Source organism: Podarcis erhardii (assembly GCF_964252035.2).
Source record: "Podarcis erhardii genome assembly, chromosome: 9".
Classification (NCBI taxonomy): domain Eukaryota; kingdom Metazoa; phylum Chordata; class Lepidosauria; order Squamata; family Lacertidae; genus Podarcis; species Podarcis erhardii.
The window spans coordinates 23,664,861-23,685,271 of record NC_138512.1 but is presented as its reverse complement, the minus strand read 5'-3'; the positions used below and the strand labels follow the sequence as shown (position 1 = coordinate 23,685,271).

The 20,411-nt window shown below is 42.5% G+C and overlaps 1 long non-coding RNA gene across 1 annotated transcript; it reads right to left on the bottom strand.

Moving 5' to 3' along the window:
• Positions 1-13,357: 13,357 nt before the first annotated feature.
• Positions 13,358-19,544, bottom strand: LOC309349794. Its single transcript, XR_014160192.1, has 3 exons — positions 19,440-19,544; positions 14,221-19,007; positions 13,358-13,705 (listed from the first exon to the last, which is right to left on the bottom strand). It is a non-coding gene; the product is annotated as an uncharacterized lncRNA (long non-coding RNA).
• Positions 19,545-20,411: the final 867 nt, after the last annotated feature.

Genomic DNA, 20,411 nt, shown 5'->3' with positions numbered 1-20,411 from the left:
CAGAATGGTCAGGGTCCCTCCATACATTTCCCAACACATTTAAAGGGAACCTGTACAAGTTTTAGCCTTGCTGACATTGGTGTTTAACTTTGCACATTTTTTCCTCCTGGACTTTGAATAGTCCTTGCATTCCACTGCAGAACTGCCTTACCCCAGGGAGGTTATGCACCACTGAAACCCTGACAGTTCTGGAAGTGGCTTGGAATACAAGTTGGGTCGGCTCTGCTAACATGTTATTCTCTCATCCAATTGCTATTAATACCATTCCAGAAACAGAAGAAAAGGGTAACATTATAAACCTAAAGATTTGCTCTGTGTTTAAAATACAGCATTTATATGTGTATCCTTTTAAATGCCGTACAATTGTATATTCCCAGATTCATCTCCAAAATATATTTGCATTTAAATATAATGCTGTGTTTCTATATCAAATACAAATGTTTCTTGCCAAACATGCACTGCGATATGCAGCTGTGCAAAATACTCAATGATATGAAACTTATGTAAAGCTCTCGATATACAAAAAAGGCAGAGGATGGGTGATTTTATACTACATTGGAATGTGCAATTGGGTTTCATCCTCACCCAATCTCTGCACAGTAGCATAAGAGTGCGATGGAAAAGTTAAACAGCTGCAGAAAGCTTCCTAAAAGGTGTGGTCTTCATTGCCATGCAGCTCATGACTTCTCATTCCAGAAGGAATCAACACCTGTATGATTTCCTGTGGCCATAATTTTTTCTTTTGCTGACAACAGGAGTAATTGCTTTGTGCAGCAGAAAAAAAGGGGGTGCAAGGTTGTCTATGGAAGATAACAGCGTTTGCTCATTTTTAAGACTTTATATACCCACACTTCCAATAATCAACTCAGTGCCTGTGAAATTTTGAAAGTATCTTCCCGGCCAAGTACTGTATGTAAAATGGTTCTGCGTCGTGAAAAGGAGTACAACAGCACACCTGTATGACATTAGCTCTTTTCTTCTTTTTAACATTATTTTCTTTATTAAACTTTTTGAAAAATAAAATTAAAAATAAATCAAACAAAACAGATGCAAAGGGTAAGTTCTGAACATAGGCTTAAAGCAGCTCAACAGCGATACATACTGATAATTCTAATACTTTCTTTACAGGGTTTTCTTTGCAGTATTGTTTCTTTACAGGGCTTCAAGTTGACGAGATAACTCAAAATAGTCTAGAGTATATTAGGGAGAGGGCAGGCATAATCCATATTTTCTGAAATGAGTCCTTTATTTTTTGTCTCCTGGCTATCCTTAGTCTTTGCGTTTATTTCTCTGAGAGCACATTCATTACTTTATTTATAAAAGTTCCTATGGAAATATACGATTTGTGATATTTATTAATTTTATAAAGCAACCATATGCATGTTTACTCACCCTGTTTAGTGGAGCTTCCCCTCAGTTTGAAAATAAAAATGGAAATTTTGGGAAACCTCCGGTGAAATATTTTGTCTTCTGGAATGAGCAAAAAATATTTTAGGACAAGGTTTTACTCACTTTTTGTATTACCAACATAATGCCCCCGATGTTCACAAAGGTTCGTTCTCCCTCCACCCCACCCCCCATTGACCATAAAATGCTGAGGAATTGTCACTCTTTTCCCTCTTGAAAAGTACATGAATGAGCTGAATAAGATTTAAACTTTTCAACACAGTGATTATCTTTAAGAACATATGATGAGCCCTGTTGGATCAGGCCAAAGGTCTATCTAGTCCACAATACTCTTCCCACCTGTAATTCCCAGCAAATGCCATTCAGAGGCATTCCACACTGCTTCCAGCTGTGGGGTTAGCCATCATGGATAGGTGCCATTGATTATGGGATGCCCTGTGGACTGTCATTATGAAAATTGGTTGCCCAGATGAATTTGTGAATATTATTCGGCTCCTCCATGATAATATGACAGCAACAATCACAGATAATAATGGCTGTCATCAACTTCGTTGGACTGGCCATATTGTGCGGATGCCTGATTATCGTCTTCCAAAGCAACTACTCTACTCCAAACTTAAAAATGGAAAGCATAATGCTGGTGGTCAACAAAGGAGGTTCAAAGACTCTCTGAAGGCAAATCTTTTTTAAAAAGTAGTATAAACACCGACAACTGGGAAACACTGGTCTGCGAGCGCGCCAATTGGAGAACAGCCTTTACCAAATGTGTCATGGGTTTTGAAGGCACTTGAACTCAGGACGAAAGGGAGAAACACTCTAAGAGGAAGGCACACTTGGCAAACCCTCAACATGATCAACCTATGTCCCCACTGTGGAAGGACGTGTGGATACAGAATTGGCCTCCAAAGTCACCTAAACGGCCTCAGCCCAGTATACCTGAAGGAGCGTCTCTAACCCCATTGTTCTGCCCGGACGCTGAGGTCCAGCGCTGAGGGCCTTCTGGCAGATCCCTCATTGCGAGAAGCAAAGCTACAGAGAACCAGGCAGAGGGCCTTCTCGGTAGTGGCGCCCGCCCTGTAGAACACCCTCCCATCAGATGTCAAAGTGATAAACAACTACCTGACATTCAGAAGACATCTTAAGGCAGCCCTGTTCAGGGAAGTTTTCAATGTGTGACTTTTTAGTGTATTTTTGGTCTATGTGGAAGCTGCCCAGAGTGGCTGGGAAAACCCAGCCAGATGGGCAGGGTACAAATAATAAATTATTATTATTATTATTATTATTATTATTATTATTATTATTATTACAGAGTCACTTTTAAAACTGTGTTTATGGAAGACACTCTTAGCTATGAGTGATCGCCAAAGAAAAAGATTCTTCCCAGCAAATGGCGTTCAGAGGTACACTGCTTCCAACTGTGGGGTTAGGACATAGCCATTGTGGATAGGTGCCATTGATTATGGGCTGGGTCTGCCCATTGAGAAATAGGTGGAGGCAGTCCATCATATTTTATATAAAGCTTGGCAGGAGAGGGGCAGAAAGAGGTGTTGATAAGGGAAACCAGTTCTTCTCTCTCATTTACCTAGGCAACATGAAAGTCCCTGTGCAAAGAGTCCTGGGAATAATATGTCAGAGTCTCCAAGTATTTACTATGGACCTCCATTTCTAGTAAAGTACAGTTCCCAGGTATCTGTGTGCTGGGAGATTGCTGTTTGTAAGGCTTCCTGGCCTAATGGGAGCCTGAGGAGCAGACTTCCCCCACTGTTGAGTACTTGCTCATTGTCGCTACTTCTGAAAGATATGTTTGGGGGCGCCAGAATGGGACAAGGGATATTGCTATGGGTCGAACTTATTTTAAGGTAAAGCCAGGGTTCAAAGGGATTTGTGGCATGGGTCAGGCTAAGGAGAATTCCCCTCTTCTGCATTTCGGCAACATCATTAATTCATTTCTTCAGATAAATGTGTATTCTGTGTACAGGCAGAGTATACAGTTTCTCTGAGAATTCTGATTATTATTATTATTGAAATTCCTTCCACTTCTCTTGAAATTCCTCAGACATTTTCCCCAAGCAACAACCTCTGGATCTGCCTTGAATTTTGCTTTAGGCAGAATTCAGTGACAATGTAAGAATGTACGAACCCTCTGGAGAAGCCTTGCCAGTCTTAGTGAAACTCTTTTCGCCTCACTTGAAAATCCATCAGTGACTTTGCCTCGGTAGAGACCTCCTCCCACTTTGCCACATATTTTGCTCTGAATATAATTCAGAGCAACTCTAGCACTGAGCTCTCTTTAAACAAAAAAAAACCCCAAATATTTATATTAAGAGTGGCTGGAGCATTTGTTCAGAAAATGATGGCCCCCCTGCAGCATTCTGAGTTAGCCCAAGTAACACTTGTGCTTTTGTGTGGCAAGCAGACTGTCCCCTGCAAACACCTTTTCTCACTTACATGTAAGTTATGGAGTTCTTAAAAAGCAGTCACATCAGAAGATTTAAAAAGAAAAAATGTGGAGAATTAAGCCAGGGGTCAGCAAACTTTTTCAGCAGGGGGCTGGTCCACTGTCCCTCAGACCTTGTGGGGGGCCGGACTATATTTGGGGGGGGGGGTGTGAATGAATTCTTATGCCCCACAAATAACCCAGAGATGCATTTTAAATAAAAGCACACATTCTACTTATGTAAAAACACGCTGATTCCCAGATCGTCTGCAGGCCGGATTTAGAAGGCGATTGGGCCGCATCTGGCCCCCGGGCCTTAGTTTGCCTACCCATGAACTAAGGCTTCAGTTCAATGACCTATGAAGAAAACATGCCAGAATAAAAGAAAGCCACAGCGATCATGTAGCAAGGGTGCCTTTTATGTACTTTGAAGAAAAATGCATGGAATCAGCAGTGACAATGTGAAGGCATTTGTAGAGATGTGACAAAAGGGATTTGGGATTTTGTTCCCTTTCTCTCCAAAGCAAAACATAGGTTTTCCTGTACAAAATGCTAGCACTCATTGAATGATAGGTCAGAATACCCTCGAGCAAATAGCTTATGAATCTCCAATTGTTAATACTTCATAGTTCATCATCTGGATCTCTGTGGGCAGGGGGTGGGGGGTGGGGAATAGCAATAAACACTGAGATTAACCTGGCTGGCTGTAGGATGTCATTGTGTTTATACAGCCAATTGGGCATTGGTCTGTCAAACAAAATAGGAGCTGTGTCAGGTTTGCTAGAGTGGTTAAAGCATTTTGAAACAAATGATTGATTAAATGGACTCTTTGTTCTCGAGATCTGTCATCTTGGCAGTCAGGGGCACTGAAATGGTTATGCTCAGTAATAGCTGCAGCTTTCTTCAGTGCCCAAACTAATATAGGTGATATTTGACTCATACAAATTTACCTGCCTGCATGCATATGGATTTTTGAGGCTTGCTTTGGGGCCGCAATGCATAAGATGGCCAAAGTAATAAGCAATTCCCAGATAATGTTTTCATTCAGTAGAAATGTGGCATTTAGCACTGTGAACTGGGGCCAGTGCCCAATGTGATTCTCCACCTTCTTCTTTATACCTCTGGCGTCCACTGACACAGAAAATTTAATATGTCACAGCCTTGATTCAGAAGGATCAATAAATGTTATGGTCCCTTTTCACACACCTTTCATTTCTATCAATGGCGCTGGGTTGAGAGTGCTTATTGGTCCATGGTGTTCATATATTGTCCTGTTTTCTGCGGATATAATATCTTGAGGAAGCCACTTGGTTGGATGATGCCATCACAAAACAACATACAAGCAAGAGTAAGACAAGATATAAATATATGCTGCATTGCTTTTAAGAAGCTGATCTGTAACACCAGATAATTGCATTATCAATTTAAAGTAGCATTGAAGAGGAAGGTCATCAGTGCTTGCCTAAATCACTTGCGACAAAGGACAAGGCCCATTTCAAAAGGTTCACTGAATCAGTCCTTACCATAAGGGCAGGATGATATGGGTGAAGTTGGTCCTACAATTAACCTGGTCCCAAGCAATTTAAGACCACTTTTCCAGTGACTCTCTTTCCTCTCTCTCTCTCTCTCTCTCTCTCTCTCTCTCTCTCTCTTGGGGGAGAGGGGTGATTTCCCCCTTCTCCCTACATTTTTTGGCTTTCATAAAAATGTGCTAATCACAGATATTTGTTTGAAGGGATGTATGTTTTCCTGTACATAGACTCATAGAATTGTAGAGTCGGAAGGGACCACAAGGATCATCGAGTCCAACACCCTGCAGTGCAGGAATCTTTCACCCAATGTGGGGCTTGAACTCACAACCTTGAGATTAAGAGTTTCACGCTCTACCAACTGAGCTATCTGATCATACTCTAATACATGAACCATCCAAGGACTTGCTCAATAAAGATTTGCATGCACAACAAATCCATTTCATCAATGGATTCTAACATGGTTGGGATTGAGAATTTCTAGAAATTCTCTTTTGGAGAGAAATGTCTGCCTCTTGAGCTCAAAAATGATTTCAGCACAGAAGTGTCAATACTGTGAGGTAGTAATGGCTGCAGGTGAGTTTCAGAAAGAATCACCTGAAAGAGAAGGACATGTACCATCATGAATGCATCTCTCTCCCTTTTTTTATCATTCTCTAAACTGAGATGTCAGTGCTGAGTTGTGTATTGTTCTAACATGACCATCCATTACATTTAGGCAGGAACAGTCTATCCCATTAATCACAGGCAGAAGGTTAAGTAAAGATGTAAGCATATTGGAAGCAAGACTTAAAATGCACATAACCTTGATATATTAGGTAAATGTCTAAGAAAGGGCCACAGACCTAAAAAGATTAATGGAAACAGACCAAGCCAAGTTATATTAACTATGCTAAACAACATAATGTTCCAATCTATTATTCCTGCGCAGAAATAGATTGTGCATGAGATCTGCCAGACATATTTTGTGTGTGTATATGTATGCATATATAATCACATGAAAATCTACAAAATAGCCGATGAAATAAAAGAAAATCTAATGAGAAAATGGGCTATAAATTGGTTGATATGTCTGATGTGATAAATAGGCCTTTCAAGTTTCATTTTCTTTTGCTTGATACGAAACTGTTGTTTCTGTTCTGTAGCTGAAGTAAGTGCGGAGGACATTACAGTCTCAAATCAAGCCTGACTCTTGGTTTTCTCTGAATATTCAAATTCATGTGTGCAGCCGTCAAGAACCTCAAAAGTTCTGGACTGATGTTCACTTTAAGAAGATATATTTCTAAAGAATGCAACCGATTCATCAAGCACGGAGCATCTACTGTTTATTTCAATACGGTTGGCATGGAAGCAATACTTAAGAGAATGTGGCTTTGATTTAAAAGTTCAGTTCTCTTAAATCAGGGCATAAGTCAGCCCTGCACAACTTGTGATCCATCTAGCAAACACAACCCACCAGCCGTACACGGTGGCTCCCAGGGGGTCAATGAATGTTGTGTTTTTCTGCACAAATACCTGAGTCATCTGGAGCTGTTGTTATTAAGACATGGAATTTATTGCCTGCCTGGGATCTTCCTTGATTTTGTGAAACTGCATTTGCAGATGTGTAGGGGTAAGTGTTTTGGGGGAATGGGGCTGCACTGGAATTGTTGCAGTATTGACCCATCCTTTCCATGGGCTTCATGGTGTGGACACACGCAAATGCAATCTACTTCCTATTCCAATTACTTGGAGGCTCATTTAACTGTAGTTTGTCCCAGGCCGAAGCCTTGTGTCCAGTGCTTTTTGCACAGATTGAGAAATTATCTCCCCAGGGGGGAAAGTGTCAGCAGTGAAAAACACCTGGGTACATGGTGAGCAGCCCGTGGACGAGAGCAGTTGCTACTGGGTCCGTGATCTGACAGCTCTCACATGGAACCACCAGTGTAAACATCTCCATGTGGAGTCTGTCTCTCCGGCCACTAAAATTTGTGTGGTCGTGGCAGTGTTTCTTTGCACTCCCACCACAGTATGAACTCCAGCCGCTTGCATGCACAGCCCCCACTGTGGCAGCACAAATGCTTCTCGCCAATGGTTACTTAATGTGGGTACTAATTGCTCATAAGAACATGAGAAGAGCCTGCTGGATGAGGCCAGTGATCCATCTAGTCCAGCATCCTGCTCTCACAGTGGCCAAACAGATGTCTGTGAGGTCCAGTGCTGAGGTCCAGTGCCGAGGGCCTTCTGGCGGTTCCCCCACTGCAAGAAGCCAAGTTACAGGGAACCAGGCAGAGGGCCTTCTCGGTAGTGGCGCCCGCCCTGTGTTTAATAGGTTATTGTATTTTAATATTCTGTTGGAAGCCGGGGTATAAATAATAAATTATTATTATTATTATTATTATTATTATTATTATTATTATTAACCATCAAGCAGGACTTGAGCACCACAACAATCTCTCCTCCTTAGGTTCCTAGAAACTGGTATTCAGAAGTATTACTGCCTCTGACCATGGAGGTAGAACCTGCCTATCCAGGCCTGTAGACACTGAAAGCCTTCTGCTCCATGAATTTGTCCAATCCTCTTTTAAAGCCATCCAAGCTGATGGTCATCACTGCCTTCTGAGGGAGTGTGCACCATAGTTTAACTCTGCACGGCCTTGTCACATGGTGAGCCATTGTGTTTGGTGGTTCATGCATGGCTTGGGAGCAGTGGTCCAGCAGTGGTCTTGTGTACATCTGAGGAACTTGCATGAGAGCTGCTGTTAGGCATTGTATACCTGGGCTCACCACATGCCAACCATCAATATAGGGCTTGATTTCAGGATTAAGGAGTCCTGCATAATGTGTGGAACCATAGCTCAGTGATATAGCATTCACACTGCATGCAGAAAGTCTAGGGTTACATCCCCACTATCTCTAGTTAGAAGGCTCAGATAGCAGGTGAAAGATCTCTTCCTGACACGAGTAATGCTACTGGTCAGGGAAGACCAGAGATATCCATTGTGGTGCCCTGCAGATGTTGTGAGTCTCCCATCAGCCCCAGCTAACATGGCCTATGCTTGAGGAGCTGCCCAAGGAGTGAGCAATACTGAGCTGGATAGACAAATGGCTGCCATGCACCAGATCAGACTTCCTATGTTGTTAGCTATAGCCACATTTGGGTAGGTTCTCAAGTGCACTGCTTTTGAAAAAATCCCAGCCCAGCCCAATGAGAATCATTTCAGGATAAAAATATTGTTTTTAGTGAATTCCCTTTCCCTTTCAAAAAGAGGAACAGCACAGAGAGACCAGAAAACTTCTGTAATGAATGACAATGTGTATTGTGGAAGATGTACTGATTGCATTCCAGGTCCTCTTGGAAAACCCTAAATGGATGTGTTAACAGCAAGATATGCCTTTCAAAGCCATTAAACCATAAACTTCACATCAGCACCTAAACAAGTTTTATTTAAAATGCTTACATCCTAAACTTGCAGCCAGCATGAACTTTCAGGATGTATATGAATCTCCTGGAGAGTTTCTGAATGCTTCAATAAAACCTAGTGTCGCTAGCATTTTAGCTTATTAATACTTTAACAAAAATGAAATATAGATGCTTTGCAGAGAAAATTTGTTGTTTCCCAGGAGCTAACTAAGGTAAATTCTCTAAATACTCATACCACTGTGCTGAGTGCTACAGAAGCTACAGAAGCTCTTGCATAAAAGAGACTGGAAATCCTGGGCATTTCAGTCTCTACAGACATCACTTGTCTTATTAAGGGGCAAAACACTCCAGGCATTTCCATTCATTTGAAAGACTTTCGTTCAAAATGCATTTTAACAGATGAACACCACCGTACGTGATATTTCAGAGTTCTTAAAAGGCAATTTGGAGAGGGAACACCATATGCAGGGAGAGCACTTAAAGGAATAGGCAGGAGCCCCGTGAGGCACAGTTAAGACCTCTGGTCTTGTGGAGGATGCCCACATTCAGATACCTCTTCATGACACCATCATTCTTCCAGAAAAAGAAACATTGCTGTTACAAGAAGCAAACACAGTGCAACTCTCCCTAATAATAATAATAATAATAATAATAATAATAATATTTATATGCTGCCCTCCCCAGCCGAAGCCGGGCTCAGAGCGGCTAACAACAATAAAATGATAAAACATTCTAAAATCATTTCATTATAAAATGAATTCCAATCAAATTAAGGGCAACCATTGGGCTAGAAGTTCTGTGAGGATTGCCAGAGGAGGGAGTCAAGCTGTGCCCTGGCCAAAGGCCTGGTGGAACAGCTCTGTCTTGCAGGTCCTGTGAAAAAATGTCAAGTCCCACAGGGCCCTAGTCTGTTGTGACAGAGCGTTCCACCAGATCGGAGCTACAGCCGAAAAAGCCCTGGCTCTGGTTGAGGCCAGCCTAACCTCTCTGTGGCCTGGGACCTTCAAGATGTTTTTGTTTGAAGACCGTAAGTTCCTCTGTGGTGAACGTGGTTGTAGGCCGTATAGGGCTTTGAAGGTTAAAACCAGTACCTTAAACCTGATCCTATACTCCACTGGGAGTTAGTGCAGCTGGTATAGCACTGGGTGAATGTGATCTCGCAGCGAGGACCCCGTAAGGAGTCTTGCCGAAGTATTTTGCACCTGCTGGAGTTTCTGGGTCAGTTTTAAGGGCAGCCCCACGTAGAGCGAGTTACAATAATCCAGTCTGGAGGTGACCATCGTGTGGATCACAGTGGCTAGGTCAGGGCGAGAGAGGTAACGAGCTTTGCTCGCATTGCCTTTACAACTCAGGAAAGAGCCGCACTGCAGTGACTCATGTCACCAGCATTATGTAAGGAAGAGGGGTGCCACTTTGGTGATGTCTGAGCACCTGTCAAGCCTTTGTGACCAAGCTTTTCGGCTTTTGCGAATCTTGGATTCCAATACTTGGAAGATGTTTGGACAATATTAAAGTCAAATGTTCACAAAGTGGAACCCAACTAACTTGCCCTTTCCTTGTCCCCAAAACCCAGTAAGTTATCTTGGGGTAGGACAGGGGAAGGTGATAGCAGAGCGCAATTTCTCCATGAGTAGAGTGTTAATTTCCGCCAGCTGTGGGAACAGGATTACCAAGTCGCAGCAGGTAATTGCTGTTATACATATCATTTCCTCCTGGGAGAAAGTACTAGCGTATCTCATTCCTAACTTTAAAATCGAAGCTATTAGAACTTTTCAGGCATTCACTTCAGGAAGAATGAATGGAATCATGGTGGGCAGATTCCACTACCAACCTACACATGCCTGTTTAAAGGTTTGGTGAGAACTTACATGCACACAATAGTATATGTGGAGGGGCTTCACTGCATGGTAAGGGATTCTGAAACAGCAGTCTTGTGGATCAATCAGAATACTCCCTATGTCTGTAGCACAGAAAACCTTTTCAGACTTTTGAATGATTGCTGGAGCCCACTCCATGCGCCTCATTCTACCTGGATGTTTCCCAGGATTTGGGGTGTGCTACAGCATCAATGTAGGGATGCGGGTGGCGCTGTGGGTTAAACCACAGAGCCTAGGACTTGCCAATCAGAAGGTCGGCGGTTCAAATCCCTGCGACAGAGTGAGCTCCTGTTGCTCGGTCCCTATTCCTGCCATCCTAGCAGTTCAAAAGCACGTCAAAGTGCAAGTAGATAAATAGGTACCGCTCCGGCGGGAAGGTGAACAGTGTTTCCGTACGCTGCTCTGGTTTGCCAGAAGTGGCTTAGTCATGCTGGCCACATGACCTGGAAGCTGTACGCCGGATCCCTTGGCCAATAAAGCGAGATGAGCGCCGCAACCCCAGAGTCGGCCACGACTGGACCTAACGGTCAGGGATCCCTTTACCTTCACCTTTACAGCATCAGTTGCATCTTAATGGTGTCCTGTATGTGACTGCGCCTTCCTATCTTCCTATATTCTCTCAAGTGTACAGGCAACAGCTAGGCTTTAAAAGTTATCAGGTGTAATCCGGCAATTTCAATGTGATCTACATAGTCTCTCCCATTATATAAAGCCAATAAGCACTTTGTTCTCTACTTAATATTAAGACATTGCTTTACTAATGAGCCATAGGAAAAAATATTTTAATACAGCCAGTGCAATTAAGTACAGAGATATGCTCCATCTCCTTTTAAATGGTATGAACATCCTGCATATTTTATTTACTGAGAAAGATGCACAGTGGAGCCTTTATCCACCCTTTCCTGCTCATGATGTTCCCAGAACAATAGGAGATGCGCCAAAGATTCAAAACAAAGATTCCCCCAAGTAAACATTGCTATCCTATTGTACAATGCCTACAGTGCGTGAGAAAGAGAATTAATGACACCGTATACAATGTGCTGCAAACCAGATGCACTTTTTAAAGTATGGATTGTTAATGACGGTTGACATTTTGGTTTCCCAAAGAACCTCTTTCCGTCTCAGGATGATGCCTCTTCAGTGAGAGGAATAAAAAGATGACTAACACACCTGCTCCATCATTCCTCATCCAAAGTTTATTCAGAATGTTTTACGCCACATTCAGAATTATGAAGGACAGGTTATACTTCTCCAACTGAAATCTGTTCTGGTAAGGCGCAAATTAGGGATGCTAATCTTAGTGATGCATCAAGTATAGAAAGAGAATAAGTTAATCAGGAGATTGGCTTGATGGAAACAATTATAAGAAATCAAAAGAAAATCTTATCAGCAAAGTTCAGCTGTTGCTAGCTTGTAAGCTTGCCAATCACTTTGTTTGGGTTGCAGGGTTTTATTTTTTTAGTTTGGTTGCCAAAGAAGCAAAGGCCAACTTCTTTTCTCTTCCCACACCCCACCCTCAGCCTTTTTCTCAAAGCTGAACAGGAAGTTTTTGCAGTGAGCTCTACCAATGGAAGCAGCCCCATCCTTAATGCTGGGTCCCAGAGCCAGGCCTCCTACTGTGTTTTCCCCATGACCTGCCAAAAAACTGCTAGTCTCACCTCCAGCTCTACCAATGGAACCACTGTAATGTGCTGTGCTAGATTTTATATCAGTTCTAATTCTATTGTTGTGAATTTGCAGGATTCAATTGTCGAAGTAGCCAGGCCAGCATCTTGGTAATGGGCCTAAGCATGGTCGTTAGTCTGAAAGTTGCTCTGTGCCAGAGGGCAAATGACTCTCCCTCACCTGGGTGGTAGTGAGAAAGACATAGGCCAGGGCTGAGCGTGGGTTAGCTAGGCTAGAAGAAAAAAAGGAGGCAGAAGCCAGAGATTGAAAGCCATGCTTGATTTCTGCTTGAATCCAAGGCTGTGACTATGGAAGGAGAAAGACCTTCTGGGGTGTTGACGCCATGAATCCCTCCATCATCAGGCTCAGGTTGTATATATGTGTAAATAAACCATGTATCATAAAGACACCACAGTCTCTGCCGTCCCCCATTCCAAGGAAGCCAAACCCTGGGAAAACACATGGAACCTCTGGAATCTTGGGGCTATTGGGGTGGTGTGCAATGACTTATTTGCAGACACACAACAGAGGTTCTAAAGGAAGCTCAAGGACCACAGTTTGAGAACCCATGGTCTACACTAACTGAGTTTCAACTGAGCCCATCCCCACTTGGAGATTTCAGGGATTAAACCTGGGACCTTCTACATGTAAAGGTTATGCTTTACTACAGCTCTAGTCTTTAGTTCTCTGTATCATCATTTTTTAATCTGTTCTTTAATTCTGTCCCTTTTTTCACAAGGATAATCTTTAGCATGAAGTACACGAGGCATCTTTCTCTGAAGGGAGAGAGCAAGGTGCCCCTGTAGAAAATGGTGAAACTGAATATTCCATTCCATACAGTTCCATACACAGGTGGCACTGTGGTCTAAACCACTGCGCCTCTTGGGCTTGCTGATCAGAAGATTGGCGGTTCGAATCCCTGTGATGGGGTGAGCTCCCGTTGCTCGGTCCCAGCTCCTGCCAACCTAGCAGTTCGAAAGCACACCAGTGTAAGTAGATAAATAGGTACTGCTGCGGCGGGAAGGTAAATAGTTTTCTGTGTGCTCTGGTTTCCACCATGGTGTTCCATTGCTCCAGAAGCAGTTTAGTCATGCTGCCCACATGACCCTGAAAGCTGTCTGTGGACAAACGCCAGCTCTCTTGGCTTGAAAGTGAGATGAGTGCCGCAACCCCATAGTCACCTTTGACTGGACTTAACCATCCAGGAGTCCCTTTACCTTTTACCTTCTTGCTTTGGAGGACTATTGAAATGTCATGGCAGCTAGGGATACAGTGCATTGGGAAGTGAGATGCCATCATTGCAGCATAAAGTGATCAGGGTGGACTGAGCATTAATGCCTGGGTATCACAAGATAATGATAGATGCATAGGTGTTGCTAGAAGCATCCTCCTGTGGCGATCACACAGGGTCCCCGGATGTTTCACCGTCTATCGATCCCTGTGCCACCACTTTATTTCTGCTGCCACCACTCAGGCCCTACCTGGGACAAAACTGAGTCCAGTCAGGGTTAAATTGAAACATAAACTTTTGTTTATTTATTGCAGTTTAACAAGCATGTGGTTTCATAAACAGTATCAATTACATTCATGGGGTGCCTATCCAGACCTATAACCTGCTCTCACTCACTAAACTACCTCTCAGATATTTACTTGTCTTCCTAGCCCCTAACTGTTCCTGACTCAGCCTGTTTCGCTACACTAACTCAACCCACCACAAACTCTATCCCAATTCACTCCCACTCCAACCAACCACCCAACTCCCAATGAACTCCTCAACGAACTCTTCCATTTGCCCCTCCCAGAACTGGTTTTATGGTCCCTCTGACTCCACCCCCCTGGGTTCTGATAGGGTAACCTGTTTAACTATTTCACCTCCAGCACTCTCATATGTTAACGTCACACCTCCAAACACATGTATGTCAACATTCCAGCAGTGCCCTGTGTGCTGCAGGTCATCAACCACTTGCATTGGATGGTACCAATTGGCCCACATCTACGCAGATGTATGCCTGCTGACCAAGAGGTGCCCATGCATCCACCATCCACCACAAGAGCATCCTTATTGGTAAAGATGTCAGGTGTCCCTCCTATTAGTCAGTGGAGGTGACATCTTCATTCCCAGAGCTCACCCACTCCAGGCACTGCTGTGCTGTTGAAATGAATAGGAGTTCCCATCCCTTTCAGCAGGACTTGAGCAAGACAACCTCCACATGAGGGACTTGGACAACAGTTCTTTTTTCCTATTCTACAGAAGTAGAGGTAGGCATCAAGATCCAAGGGTGCTTTTCTGAATCACAGGACAGGTATGCAGAATCTTTTGAAGCCAAGTCAGTTCAATCTTACCAGATTTTGGGACATCTCATTCCTTTCAACAGTACTGGCTCAGGATAGGAAACATTTGCCTATGTACAGAATTGCTACTTGGGACCAGTTTTTACTACATCAGCTTAACTGGATTGTGGCAAGAGCTGTATATTAGCCACGGATATTTTTGTCACAAGGGCAGAAGTAACCTAGTCAAAGCTTTTTCATTTTACGTAAATGTTTTGAAAATTTCTTTTCAACCAACTCCTAGGTGGCCTATGAAATTTTATAAGACCTCAAATACTTCATGGCCTCACAAGTAGCTTTTTATAACTCTAAAGGTAGAACACTTATGGGAATTCTGAAACTCTAAATCCTGTGCCACTTTGGAAAGTTTAATAGCATCACCTTCCCAGCCATAATGAAAAGAAAATGTTATTAAGGAACTCTGGGAAATTCTGGCCTCTTCTTATGAAGCTCTGCAGGATGCTTTGATTTTGTAAATATGCAACATGAGCAGGAGATGAGACCAGTAAATCTAAAGCATGCAGTATTCCCAGAGAAGCACCCAGCTGCCTAATGCTCAAAGTACATAAGCAGAGAATAAGAGCACCACATTTTCTTAGCTTGGAGCAAGAAGTATGAAAACAGGATATGAGCTCAGCTGGTATATTAGGAACCCAGAGAAGGGATTGTAGGTGCAAGATGCTGAATCAAAGCAAAGGAAGTCTCGCCTCAGCCTAATCAATGCCTGAATGGGCCCCAATTTGTATTTTTTTCATGAAGATTTGAAATATTTTTTAAAAGAAAAAGTCCACTGAAGTAAGCCTTTGTTCGTAAAGATTAGGGGCTTCCACCTAGCACCCATAAACACGAGAAATGTTTGACTTCTCTCAACCTGAAATTAAAGATTCTAAAGAAATTGCAGCATTATGTGTACAGCACATTTGCATATGTAGATCAGCATCTGATAAACACACCCCTAATTTTTCTTGTCCAGGGAGAAACAGATTTATTTTATTAAAGAGAGAAGGAGAGGAGTATATTCCAATTAGCCAGCTGCAGTTTTGTTTACACAAATACCTTGTTCTTCCCTTAAAGGAACTTAGAGCACTTACTGAACACACAGGAAACCTCCTGGTTATTTTCACAAAAATGCACACAAGACAGAAAGCATGTGTCAGTTCCGTGCAGTATGGGAATGAATAATGTGACTGGAGCCACGATACAGGCAGAAAGAGACTGGAGGAAAAGACAAGAATCAAGAGTATTACATCAGCATATAACTTGCAAGCTGGGTAATTGAAGCGCACAATACAGACATTCTAGTAATCTTCGTCAGCAAATTATTGTCATTGGTTAGAAAGCATCTAACGTTTTCTAGGCACTGTACAAATATTTACAAAGAACACAGTCCCTGCCTGCACAATCGCAACACAATTTGCACAATACAAAAGGGCGAAAGAGGATCAGGAAGGAGGGAACTATTAATATTCAGGCACTAATTATTCAGCAGTGTGGAATGACCAAGTGGAATGACCATTGGGGAAGACAGTTTGAGGGGAGGAGATGACAAATGGCAGTGATCCCAGTCAAGCTGATTGGGTGGACCATACCATCTCACCAGGTGGAATGGCTGCTTACAGAATTTGGAGGTTGCTGTAAGACAGAGATGGGGAATTTGCATGCCATCTGGTGTTCTTGGACTGTATCTCTCATTATACTTGACCATTGGCCATGCTGGCTAAGGTTAATGGGAGTTGGGGTACAACCACATTATGGGGTGGCAGATTCCCCACAATCCCTGTTGTGATGTTCTGCCAATTACAATGGGTTGTGTTAAAATGTTTTGAAGAAATGTACACTATAACGTCAGACCTGGTCTGCTTCACCGGGTCTTCTGTGGTCCTGAACTTTGTTTCTAACACTGTATATATAGCCTGATGCCCCAGAGAAGCTGATGAGCAGGACATGAAAGGAGCAGCCCTCCCTGATTGTTTCCCCCAGCTCTGGTGAACTGTCTTTGAACACAGATGCTCTGCATAGCCACTGAGAGACTCATCATCCTTGAATTTGTCTAATCACCCCTTTATAGCCCTTTAGTATCTTTTGGACAAATAACTATGGAATCAGACCAGCTTTCCCATTCAAATTCTCCACTGTGACTCCAGGCACTTCATCATTTCTGATGGATCTATTATAGCTGCAATCCCAAGACATAGCAATGCAAATCTTTTCCATTACCTAATCATAGCAAAAAAAAGTTAAGACAAAATATAATTCTAAAGTAATTCATAGAATCATAGAATTTTAGAGTCGGAAAGGATCCCCGGGGCCATCTAGTCCAACCCCCCTGCAATGAAGGTTAACATTTCATCTTTTTGCTCACATCTACAATGCAACCACTTTCTGTGATCTTCTGTATGAACCCTCTTGTGCAGTTCTCATCTTAATCCTTTACATTTCCCTTCCCCCTCCCGGCACATGGGTTTTCTGATTTGATGGTGTGTCACTGTAAAATATAAATGTTTTATGTAAGCTTTAATTGCGTGCTTTTCATATTTCACCATGTTCTGCCTTTTGAAAGACTGTAAATTACTCCCAAACTGGATGACGCTAGAGGTCTTAATCTTTTTTGCTTTTTAAAACTATTTCAAAATAGTCTTCAAGGCTAATCTAATAGGAACATAGGAAGCTGCCTTATCCAGTCAGACCACTGGCCCATCCTTTCTCAGTATTGTCTGCCGTTGCTAACCTTGTTTTTTCAGGGTTTCAGACAAGGATTTATGACAGAGGCAACGAGTGGCCCAAAGCTATCCAGTGAGCTTTGTGCCTAAGTAGGGATGTGAACCCTGGTCTCCCATATCTTAGCCTGACAGTCTAACTACTATAACTGGTTCCAAAACTGTGGCTAGTTTTTCACACTAGCTGACAGTGCAGCACATGTGTTCATTGTTTCCAATTCAAATAATTCGCTGGCTTGCTATTTCACTGGGAGCCAGGCTGTTACGATTGCTCTCCCTCCCTGTGGCTTTTCCTTGTTCCTCATCAAAGTGCTGACACACCTGTTTATTGCTCATAACATCGAGCCTTCCCAATTCTGTGCCATTGATTTAGTTGCACCATCTCCTGTACACTCCCACCAATGTCCACGCGTGTCCTTTATAACTGCTTGGAAACTTGGCGTTTTATTCCGGACATATATCCAGTCTTGCAAACATGCCATGTGGGTTGTGGCAATCAAAAACATAGATATTAGTCGCTTCCCTACAGCAAAGTACTTCCTCAAGACCATTATTCCATCTCAGGATTGAAGGAAAGAGTCACCTCGTGGCAATTCATCTACTACACTACTGCTGGTTTGAATTTGCCCCCACCGTCTGAATTTTTCATTCGTCTTTCCTTTCCACATCCTCCCCACCCTCTAGGTTTCATGAAATAGTTTCTGTGGAATCCTAGAAAAGGACTCTTGAGAGCCATTTTGCCATTTCACTGTTTTACTAGGAGGTATTGTGTTCTGCTCATCCATCATAATCTTCCTGCTTAGGAAGGTGTCGTGCAGCATGGCTCATCTCCTACTCTATTCCGCTCGTAAAAGATAGAAGTTTGAACTCTGTAAATTTGTATAGCTCATAAAAATGAAAGACTGATAATGCTGCTTAAGGACAGACATACTGTGAACAGTCTCCGAACAGGCTTCCTGCCATATATGCTGGAATTCATTCTGAAATGAATTATACACTCAAGGCTTTTCAAATACCAATGGCTTATTTAACTCCTAGGTATTTAGCCAACTGTCTCTCTACATTAGCAACCAAGCTGGATTTTCTGTCTTCTGAAACCCACTTCAAGTTGCACGCAGCAATTATGTGTTTTATGCAACTGTGCCCGTGTTTCCAACAGGATACACACACAAGCGGAAATGTACAATGGGCAGATATAAATAGGTTGTTGTTAGGATCTCCGTAGTGTGTGCTGCTGGTTGGAAATCAAACCAAAGTGTTGCACCAACAAGCACAAAAAACCACTCTGCAGCACCACAAATCCAACTCAATAGTGCGATGTTGGAAAGTGCCGATCACTTCTCCTACCTGGGCATTTATCTTTCCATAAGGGCTGACATTGATGTTGAAATGCAGCATCGCCTGAGCTCTGCAGGTGCAGCTTTCTCCCGATTGAAGTGCAGAGTGTTCGAGGACCGGGACATTCACAGGGAAACCAAAATGCTTGCTTACAAAGCTTTTGTACTACCAACTTTACTGTATGCTTCTGAAACACGGACCACTTACGAACGCCGTCTTCAATTTCTCAAAAGATTCCATCAACGGTGTCTCCGAAAAAATTTACACATCACTTGGGAAGACAGGCGAACTAATGGCAGTGCACTGGAAGAAACAAAGATCACCAGTGTCAAAGCAATGATTCTTCAATATCAACTTTGTCCTGTTGTTCAGATCCCTGATTATCATATTCCAAAGCAACTACTCTATTCCGAACTTAAAAGAGGAAAGCATAATGCTGGTGGTTAATAAAAGAGATTTAAAGACAAATCTAAAAAATGTAGCATAAACACAGATAACTGGGAAACACTGGCCTGCAAGCGCTCCAATTGGAGAACAGCCTTTGAAGATGCTGGAACTCGGGACGAAAGGGAGAAACGTGCTAAGAGGAAGGCACGTTTGGCAAACCCTCACAGTGATCAACTCCTGCCTGGAAACCTATGTCCCCACTGTGGAAGGATGTGTGGATCCAGAATTGGCCTCCGCAGTTACTTACGAACTCACTGTTAAGACCGTGTTCATGGAAGACAATCTTACTTGGCTATGAGTGATCGCCAAAGAAGAAGAAGAAGTGTGTGTGTTGCTGTGTAGGATAGTGGATGGAAATCTGCAGCTCCCGGACTCATCCTGTGTGACTCACAGAAAGAGAAAAAAAAGAGACATAACATTATGATGGCTGACTGGGAACAGTTATGGACCACAGGTATCAAGTTTACGGCATGTAATGCCTTAAGAGAGAATATAATGAAAATGATATATGGGTGGTACATGACACCAGTCAAGCTTGCAAAAATTTATCATTTGCCCGATAACAAATGTTGGAAATGTAAAGAGATTGAGGGTACATTCTTTCACCTTTGGTGGACGTGCCCAAGGATTAAGACTTTCTGGGAGATGATTTATAATGAAATGAAAAAGGTACTTAAATATACCTTTCAGAAGAAACCAGAGGCCTTTCTCCTGGGCCTGGTCGGCCAATTGGTGCCAAAGAAGGACAGAACTTTCTTCATGTATGCAACAACAGCAGCAAGAATACTTATCGCGAAGTATTGGAAGAAACAAGATTTACCCACCCGGGAAGAATGGCAGATGAAAGTGATGGACTATATGGAACTGGCGGAAATGACTGGCAGAATGCGAGACCAAGGTGAAGAGTTGGTGGAAGAAGATTGGAAAAAAATTAAAGTTTATCTACAGAAACATTGCTAAATTAAGGAATGTTAGAAGGATGTTGGAATGAAGTAATGTGTTTTTAGCAGAAATGATATAAAGGATTAGGTAAAAATGGATTTGTTAATTGGTGAAAGACAAGAATGTAAAATTACAGTATATTAAGATAAATTAATAGGATAAAAACAAAGCTGGAAAGGATTTGCTGAAATATCTAATTGAACTAGAATACAAAAAGGGAGGTGTGAGGAGGTCAAGGAAATAAGCAAAGGAAATAAAGTTATGTAAAGGTTTGATCTGTGTTGTTTTTTTTAATTGCTTGCATTTTTTCTGTATTTT